At 38.3% G+C, this 10,455-nt stretch overlaps 1 long non-coding RNA gene across 1 annotated transcript; it reads right to left on the reverse strand.

Annotated features, from left to right (window-relative positions):
• Window positions 1-471: 471 nt before the first annotated feature.
• Window positions 472-10,172, reverse strand: LOC120530562. The gene is made up of 4 exons (XR_005633988.1): window positions 9,969-10,172; window positions 3,444-3,617; window positions 2,134-2,308; window positions 472-1,098 (listed from the first exon to the last, which is right to left on the reverse strand). It is a non-coding gene; the product is annotated as an uncharacterized LOC120530562 (long non-coding RNA).
• Window positions 10,173-10,455: the final 283 nt, after the last annotated feature.

The raw sequence follows: 10,455 nt of genomic DNA on the forward strand, positions 1-10,455 counted from the left end.
GACTGCAGTTGTAGGTTCAAATCCTGCTGCTGACACCTTGTGACCATGAGGAAGGCAACTCACTTGCCTGTGTTTCAGTTGGAAAAACAAAAGAAATGTAACCAGTTGTATCTCAAATGTTGTAAGTTACCTTGGATAAAGGAATCAGTTAAGTAATAATAATATTATCTGGTCACTGGAGCTGCTTACTTTTGAACATGCTATACATAATTGCATTCAAACCAATTCCTGTTTTTTCTAGTAACCTAACTTTTGTTGATGGTTGTTTATTTACAGGAAAGTGTATCCTGTGTTAGGATATAGCGGGTTGGACAATGACTTACTAACTGACTGTATTCTTTTAAATTGAAACGGATTATCAGTAGGAATACTGTGAAATCTGAGTATATATAATTATCAATATTAGATGTTGTGGTCACCAGGGGTTGCACCCGCTCCCCAAACTCGACACGGACAGGTGACGGGCACAAGTTCAAGCACAGCACACGTTTTTATTTGACCAGGTAAAGCACTTCCCAATTGTCCCCCCACCCCTAAACGGCAAAGTACACAAGCACAGTCACACAATCAGCTCACAGGACTTCTTCTCTTCTATCCTTCCACCTCCACTCCTTCTGGCATGCTTCATCCTCCATCTCCTGACACTTGCTCCTGGAGCAGCGACAGTGGGCTCCTTTTATCCTGCATCCGATGGCTCTTTAGCACTTCTGGGTGAGACAGAAGCAAGACAAAGTAGGTCTCCGTGGACCCTGCTGCACCTCCTGGCAGCACCCATGAAACCCAACATGGCTGAGCCCAGAAACTTGAAGTCCCAGCGTGCCCTGTGGGAATCTGAGGGACTGCTGCAGCTCATGGGGGGGGCTGCCATCTAGAGCTCCGGGGGAGATAATGCCCTGTGCATGTTCTCTCTCTCAGTCCTTCCATTACCAAAGCTTCCCAGCCGGTTGAGGGTCCCAGCCATCTGCCACAATGTTTACAGTCTTCATTCATTTATCTTCTTTGCTCAGGTGTTTCTTTTCGTGTTTTACATGAATTGCATAGTGCCTTGTGAAAGTCTTCATGCCTCTCGGCCTTTGTCCTGTTTTGTTGCATTGCAGTCTGAAATTAAAATGGATATTTATTTGGATTTTATGTAATGGACTTATAGTCCAAAATAAAATACTTATAGTCCAAAATAAAATACCTGGAAAATATATTTAAAAAAAGGTAAAAACTGAAAAGTTGTGAGTGCATATGTATTCATCAGCTTTGCTAAGAAACTTCTAAATAAGATCTTGTCCAACCAGTTAACTTCAGAAGTCACATCATTAGTTGAATCGGGTCCACCTGTGAGCAATCAAAGTGTCACATGATCTGTCACATGGTGTCTGTATAAATAGACCTGTTCTGAAAGGCTTCTGACTCTGAAACACCATTAAGTAAGTAGCATGAAGGCCAAGGAGCACACCAAACAGGTCAGAGACAAAGTTGTGTTGAAGCATAGATCAGGGTTAGGTTATAAAAAGTATCTCAAACTTTGAATATCCCACAGAGCACCATTAAATTCTTATAAGTAAATGGAAAGAATATGGCAACACTACAACCCTGATAAGAACCCTCACAGAGTGGGCCAGGAAGATCCTCAGCAGAGATGGGAGTATGTGTCCATAGGATCACTCTAAGCCATACAGTCCACAGAGGTGGGCTTTATGGAAGAGTGGGCAAAGAACAATTGACAGCAAAAACGCTGTAGTTGCTTCATTCTCGCTCTCGCTAGCATGCTCATTGATAAGTAATGGCTTAAACAGGAAAGTGTAATCCGTCACGACTTTTCCAGCAATTCTCAGTCATAGCCTTCATTTACATAATCTTAATGAATTAGGAACATTCATGGCACACCCCTGTGACCACCAGTCTTGTACTGTGACATGATCTGTCTGTGACGTGCTATGAAAAAATCAAAACAGGTCTGAATTTGTATTAAGTTGAAGAGGTGGGCTTCTGTGTTTGCGATAGCTGACAACCTCAGCCGGAAGAACAGTGTATGTGAGGAAAGAAGGAAAGTGGGTGTGTTGGACTATGCAAACAGAAGAGAGGCTCTGATTGTTTGACTTTGTTATACTACTAGAGAATGGAAAAAAGAGCTCACCTTACCTGGAGAACATTTATATGGATTCAGGCGGTTGCTTGGCTGTCAAAATGTGTGTAGCTTGCAGTACTTTGTTCTGAAAAGCGGTCGTGTCATCTGTCAAGTGCTGCGATTCCTAGACATGCAATCAAGTCTGATGGCTCTTTGACTCAAAGATCTCGAGTATGTCACTGGAAACATCTAGAAAACCAGAATGAAAATCATGAAGAGGATGACAATGTGAAAAGCTAAGATGAAAAAAATATTTTCATGCTTTAACATTGCCATACAAATTTGGCAAATCCAAGTTTGAAATTTTAAGATTGACACCAAAACACAGAAACACAGAAATAACTGCTTGCTTAATCAAGGCAGGACTCCAAAAAAAGCAGAAAGTGATTGGGACAGAAAGCTGTGGCTACCGGGGAATAAACTGTAGCACCACTGGTGTATCTCACTTCACCCAGAGAGCCCTTACTAATATAAAATGTTCAACTGAATTTTATGGATTTTATTTTTTTATTTTAGCACAAAGTCTTTGTAGTGATTTCAAATGAAAACAGAGTGAAGGAAGGGGCTTTTTAATTCATTTAACATCAGGTAGTAACCCTACACTGGATTAAACAGATGTGAAAATCACTTTATGGTCTAAACTGTCCCCTGATCGACTTACTGGCAACTGTAAGGAATAATAAATTATAAAACAAAGTCAGCACCTTCTTTTAATATTCAGCTTCCAAGCTAGGAGACCATTGCAGTTATTATTTGTCCAGTTAGGAAGAAAACCATTATACATTGATCAAACTCAGAATTATTTTATATATTTATATACAATATAATAATAATGTGTTTCCATGGTATATATGATATATATCATGTCACGTGTGTGCACATTGGAGACAGCTTAAAGGCTCTGATGAAGTTAAGTACCCGCAGGACCAAGGGTAGAATTGTCTTCTATGCTGCAGAACGGAAGATTGACAGCCACTCATCGCTGATGTCACTTCTGTTGTCTCTTCACCTGGACCCACCCCTTCCTGCCACATGACCACTTAACCCAGAAATCAGACACCATGAAGATGTCTCTGCAATTGTTGCAGACCTTTTGTTACTTTTTCATTTCCTCAATTATACGGGGTCACCAAGGTGGTGTCCCAAATCTTTAACTTTGTCAGTCTCATCTTTTAAAATATACATACAGTATGTATATTTGTGAAAGAAAGAAAACAACACTTTCTGAAACTAGGCTCAGTAAATGGCCCCATTTAGTTATGCTTAGGCAGAGCAACAAACAACACTGAAATAAGGGTAAAGACCATCCTGGTTTTGGAATTACAAAGTTTAAGTTGCTTCTGAGGTACAAGTTCTGTCACAATCGGTTTCTGGATTATAAGTGAATTCCAGCTTCTGTGGTTTTATGTTCTTATATAGCCATCCTGACAGAAGGGCCGACACGTCCATCACAGCACTGGCAGTAGCATCAAGTGTCCTCCAGTGGTGTCATGTGTCTCTGTGGGTAAAAAGAAAGAAGCGGTTACTGTCTGTGCGTTCCGTTTTCCTGTAGGCAGGGTGCCAACTTGCTTTGAGCCTTGACAATATATATACTGTATATATGTGTGTGTCTGTGTATGTGTGTGTTTGTGTGTATGGTGTTTTGCCAAGTATTCACCCCTTGCTTGGAGGTTTCAACATTTTGTTTTATACAACATTGAATCACACACGATTTTTAGTGTAGCGTTTTGACATTGACAAACAGAAAAAGACTATTTATTGTCAAAGTGAAAACCGATCTCTGCAAAGGAGAGTAGAGTAAATGAATTACCAATCACGCTGGCAGTAATGAACTTCTGGCTTCCACTACCAAGTCAAGAGGTGCTCTAATCTTACATCTGACACAGCGATGTGTCTTCCTACTGTCAAAGCCTGTTGGTCTTAACAATCGGGACTGGGTAGGGCCTTTGTCTTATCAGAGCGCCCTCTGCTGGTTGGCATACAGGTCACTCACTACCTGCTTTAATTTTATAGTGTACTAACTGAAATACCCGACGTTGCCCAGGAGGAAAATAAAGGTTTTTTTTTTAAATTGTTTGAGAAAAATATAATTAAAAAAACACAACTTGACAGATTTTTTTTTGTTTTGTGGTGTAGCAATACGTTTTTACATGCAAAATTTTTGACGACGAAAAAAGTCAATTAAATTGATATTATTAGTCTGATTTAACTCTATCACCAATACAACATTGTTTCAATACGACTAATGCAAGATGAAAATATAGTTAACAAAATCAAATATTAAACAACAAACAAATAATACTATGGATTTTTCAAGATAAAACTGTCGGTTGCTTTTACGGAGCATAATGATAAAAGTGTCTGTTGGTTTAACGGAGCACACCAGAAATGTTCCGAGTGTCAAATGGATGATAAAAAATATGATTAAAAAAACACAACTTGACAGATTAATTTTTGCTTTATGGTGTAGTAATAACTTTTTACATGCAGAATTTTTGATGACGAAAAAATAGTCAATTAAATTAATGTTATTAGGTTGATTTAATTCTATTACCACCACAACATTGTTACAATAAGAAAAACGCAAGATGAAATATAGTTAAGAAAAACAAATATTAAAAGACAAACAAATAATATTACAGATTTTTCATGAGAAATGCTTTTACGGAGTACACCAGAAACATTCCGAGCGTCCACTGGATGACAACATATATACAAGACTGCAAGATTGTTATAGTCTAGTTTCTATATAAGATTGTGGCTAATTGTTACAGAGGTGTTCATCGGAAGGTGCTTTGTGCAATAAAAACTCTTTATTGTATGTGTATTCTTATATTGTGGACTGTATTGCTGTGTTTGAGGCTCTCTGGCTCCCCCTTGTGGTTACTAAGCATCAACTGGATGATAACAAACATACAAGTCTGCCAGATTGTTACCGTCTGCTTTATATATACTCAGCAAAAAAAGAAACGTCCTCTGACTTTTAACTGCTTTTACTTTCAGTAAACTTAATATGTAAATATTTGTATGAACACTAAAAGAGTCAACACCATAAGACATAAACTAAAAATGTTTCACAATGTGTCCCTGAATGAAGGGAGGCTCAAAATCAAAAGTACCAGTCAGTATCTGGTGTGGCCACCAGATGCTTGAAGTACTGCAGTGCATCTCCTCCTCATGGACTGGACCAGATTTGTCAGTTCTTGCTGTGAGATGTTACCCCACTCTTCCACCAAGGCACCTGCAAGTTCCTGGACATCCCGGGCAGTTGTTGTGGCCATCCTGTACCTGTCACGCAGGTGTGATATTCGGATGTACTGATCCTGTGCAGGTGTTGTTACACGTGGTCTTCCACTGCGAGGATGATCAGCTGTCCTTCCTGTCTCCCTGTAGCGCTGTCTTAGGCATCTCACAGTGCGGACATGGCAATTTATTGTCCTAGCCACATCAGCAGTCCTCATGCCTCCCTGCAGCAAGCCTAATGCACGTTCACGCAGATGAGCAGGGACCCTGGGCATCTTTCTTTGGGTGTTTTTCACAGTCGGTAGACAAGTCTCTTTAGTGTCCTGCGTTTTTAGAACTGTGACCTTAAATGCCTACTTTCTGTAAGCTGTTAAGGTCTTAACGACCATTCCACAGGTGCATGTTAATTAATTGATTATGGTTAATTGAACATGCATGGAAAACATTGTTTAAACCCTTTACAATGAAGATCTGTAAAGTTATTTGGATTTTTAAAACATTATTGTTGAAATACACAGTCCTGAAAAAGGGACGTTTCTTTTTTTGCTGAGTATATAAGATAAAGCAGTGCTTTTCAAGTTCGGTCCCATTGGGCCCCCAGTGGCTGCAAATTTTATTCCAACCAGTTCTTTAATCAGTCAATCATTTTTACCTTTAATTAATCTTAGCGTTTAATTAGCTGACTCATTCTGTTCCTTTTCTGTTACATTTACTGTAAAAACGTGCAGTTGTGTCAGAATAACACTTATAGGAAATTAAGACATATTTGTATTTTTTTGTATCTTTAAATACTAACTGTGCTTGGTTAATTTTTAATTAAATTTCTCTGTGGATTTTGCTTTCTTACTAACTGAATACCAACAATGAATGTTGAGTAGAGCAGACACCAGCACTGATGACTCTGAAAGGATCAGCTACTTCAGTGTTATCCAGTTGTGTGTTTATTAGTAAATATCTGTCTATATGTGTAGAGCATAATAAAATAAATGAACAAATATGGTAAAAAATTAGGCTGGAGAGGTGGTGGTAATGCAAAATGTAAACAAATAAAGTAACTAACTAAAAATAAAAAAGCCACCAAATAGCTTTTAGAGAACCCTTTAATGTTGGAAAACTCTCGGCATTTCTTTTTAAAGTGAAGAATCCTCCATACTGGATTCAAAAGCAGAATTCTTCTTGTTAATCTGTGATTTTAGATTAGTTAGGTAATTATTCAGCAGAATAATTTTTTTCAAATGCCTGAATTATTTGATTTCCTTTTGCTTGGAATATGATCATTTTTTCTATGCAGTTTCCAAGTCTGAAATGTCCTAAACAACATAAACTCTTCCTCCCTAATATTAAAGCTTATTTTTCCGAGTCTGACAAATGCTCGTCTCTCAGTGCTATCAGGGAGTCTCCAGCGTTTTCTTGGTGACCTGCTCTCTAATTATGCGGATATTTCCCAGATGCCCTTTTTGGTTGATAAGAGGACCAACATATTATCTGGAGTGCCAAACCGTTTCCGTTGTTTATTGACAAGAGGGGAATGCAGTCACTTGACCTCACTTGATGTTTCTCCAGGCCAGAGAATCTGTAGTTAAAGAGCAGGCTTGTGAAATCATACGTTAAGGAGCTATTTATACAGTATGAACACATTTATTTCCATTATTAACTGCTTTATCAAAACGGCCGGAGTCACTATCACAACTTTTGTCATGGATTGGAAAGCATTTTGTAAATTTCCAACTGCTCAGTGTCTGAATGGTGCTGAAAGAAAAACTTGAAAAGTGTTCAAATTTGCAAAAGAACATTGTCGAACAACAGTACAGGTAAAAAAAATAGAAATCAGTGAGCAGTGAAGTCTATGAAAGAACAACGTGCTGCATCCGGTAAAATGATTCTGTTAATAAGTCAGTTAACTAGGATGTTGTACCATGTTAGCCATTATGGATGTAATGTGAAGTCAGGCAAAATGACACCTTTTATTGGCTAAATAAAAAGATTACAATATGCAAGCTTTCGAGGAAACTCAGGCCCCTTCTTCAGGCAAGATATTACACCTAAGATGTCTCACTTAAAGGTTTTCCAATGTTGTTACATGTCCTAGTGTGTATTCAAGCACAGAGAACTCCAGTTTCTGTATTACATCTTGCCTGAAGAAGGGGCCTGAGTTGCCTCTAAAGCTTTGCATATTGTAATCTTTCTAGTTAGCCAATAAAAGGTGTCGTTTTGCTTGACTACATCTTAACTACAGGGTCATGGGGGTCTGCTGGAGCCAATCCCAGCCAACACAGGGTGCAAGGCAGGAAACAAACCCTGGGCAGGGCACCAATCCTGCATGTCTTTGGACTGTGAGAGGAAACCCATGCAGACACGGGGAGAACATGCAAACTCCACACAGGGAGGACCCGGGAAGTGAACCCAGGTCTCCTAACTGCAAGGCAGCAGCACTACCCACTGCGCCACTTCTTACTAAGTCAGTTAAAGCATTTTGGAGATGTGGACGGCAGTACACAACTTCCACAGTAACCAAAAAAAATTGTAGTGGAACTAAATTTAAACATCTGTGCTTTTTGGTGCGACCACTTAGCTGACCTAACAGGAAACCAGTTAAAAGGAGTGAAGCCATAATTCCTGATGCTAAGTGACCTGTGCAAGGATGAAAATCTGGAAAAATAGCCAAGAGCTGTAATGTAGTTCTGTCCACTGGCGCTCATTCTACTGTAGTAAACTGTGGTGATCAACACAGATGTTGAATGGACCATCAAGATGAAAAGAATAAGCGCTGTGTTGGCTATCAATAGTACATTAAACTCCTATCTCCGGTAATTTAAGAAAATTAGCCTCAATAAATGATATTGATTGGGTCCCTAGCTCTTTAAGTTTGTTCCATTTACAGGGTATCCCACCCTTTTCTTCACATAATTTGTTTATTGCTAGACTTTTACTCTCAATTTAGGAATGATACTGTTTCCAAAATCTGCTTAGTGGAGTTGTACATCATTTTGACTGAATGCTTCTAGGTAAAGAGTACACTGAATTTACCCACAATGCACTTGGTGGTAGAATGATGGAGCAACCAGCTTTTGCTTTTTATCATAAACCAACCACACACACACACACAAAATTCAGTCTGTGCTCCTTCATCTTCCTTCACCACTCATGTATGTTGGCAGTCAACACCACAGCAATACACTTGGCTGTTATCAAGGTATTGTCTACAGTCTTGTGGGGAAGCAGAACCTACTAAAGCAGCCTTGAGCTTACATCAGGAGTCATCACTGGATGTTCCACCAGTTCTCATCTCAGGGAAAACACACACACACATTTGTGCATACCGAGCCTGTTTAGAGTCACCAGATAAACATACAATAAAACTGCATATAGATATATGGAATTAAAACAAGACCTAGACTAGCAGTGAATAGCTGTGGGGCAGGAGGGGATAACCAAAGACTCATATTACCATCCTTTCTTAGATTCAATGAGCGAGAGATCACCGCACTCACTGTATACTGACATTCTGGAATTTGAAATGACTCATAAATCAGATCAAACTCTACTATTACAGGACTTTAACACCATAGACGTCAACTGTTCAGGGCTCATACAGCTCTTGTAAGAGTTATCATGCAGTGTGTAAAACAGAGCATTTTATTATTGATTTCTGACGGGACACTCTGGAATCAAGTCTGCAAAAAAAAAAACAAAAAAAAAAACAAAAACAAACAAACACTGTCACTGCCCTGCACAGCATAAGAATAGTATTCATGAAAAGACTTGGCTCACACATTAAATGGAGCTGAGGTTGAGCCAGAATATTTTCAGGTAAAGGTCGGGTTGCATGCTTTTTTATTCAAGTGAATCGGGTTGGGTTGCAGGTTATAAAACGTTGCTAAAGCAAGTTCGAGTGAGGTCATGTCATGAAGCTTCAGACTCATGTGAGTTCATTTGAGGTCATATATGCACATATATGTGTGTGTGCGTGTGTGTGTGTGTACTGCACACTGATAGATAGATAGATAGATAGATAGATAGATAGATAGATAGATAGATAGAAAGATAGATAGATAGATAGAAAAGGCACTATACGATAGATAGATAGATAGATAGATAGATAGATAGATAGATAGATAGATAGATAGATAGATAGAAACGGCACTATACGATAGATAGATAGATAGATAGATAGATAGATAGATAGATAGATAGATAGATAGATAGATAGATAAATAGATAGGAAAGGCACTATATGATAGATAGATAGATAGATAGATAGATAGATAGAAAAGGCACTATACGATAGATAGATAGATAGAAAGATAGATAGATAGATAGATAGATAGATAGATAGATAGATAGATAGATAGATAGATAGATAGATAGATAGAAAAGGCACTATACGATAGATAGATAGATAGAAAAGGCACTATACGATAGATAGATAGATAGATAGATAGATAGATAGATAGATAGATAGATAGATAGGAAAGGCACTATATGATGATAGATAGATAGATAGATAGATAGATAGATAGATAGATAGATAGATAGATAGATAGATAGATAGATAGATAGATAGATAGATAGATAGATAGATAGATAGATAGGTTTGTATACTTACATTCATAGCTGTTCTCCATCCATTTAAATATGCCCCTCACAAAACACTTTTCCATGAATGCTTGCAGTTAAAGCTCCTCACAGCTCCAGAATACGTTGTGGCTGAACATTCATATCTGGTAATAAAATCGACTTGCGTGAGTTAAGCTGTTGAATGTTCAATTGGCTTATGAAGTCTGGACTCTAGACATATTAAAAAAGCTATTTCTCCCCTTGCTTCTGGCTTTTTTAATGTCCTCTCTTTGCCAAGGTTGCTGGTTGAGACGAGAATGGGCTCATATTACCTACATACGTTGAAATCAGAGCGTTCAGATATAAAGTTTTAGGTTCCTTATTAAGCAGCTGACATTTGCTTAGGTTGTTGTGATATACAAACAGGGGAGCTTTTAACAAAGGTATTTTTCGAAATTCAAAGGATGGAATAAACCAAAACTTGCATCAAATACATTAGTTAAGTTAAAAACATTAATTCAATTATAGAAAATCCC

This window comes from Polypterus senegalus, chromosome 6, assembly GCF_016835505.1.
Source record: "Polypterus senegalus isolate Bchr_013 chromosome 6, ASM1683550v1, whole genome shotgun sequence".
NCBI classification, from domain to species: domain Eukaryota; kingdom Metazoa; phylum Chordata; class Cladistia; order Polypteriformes; family Polypteridae; genus Polypterus; species Polypterus senegalus.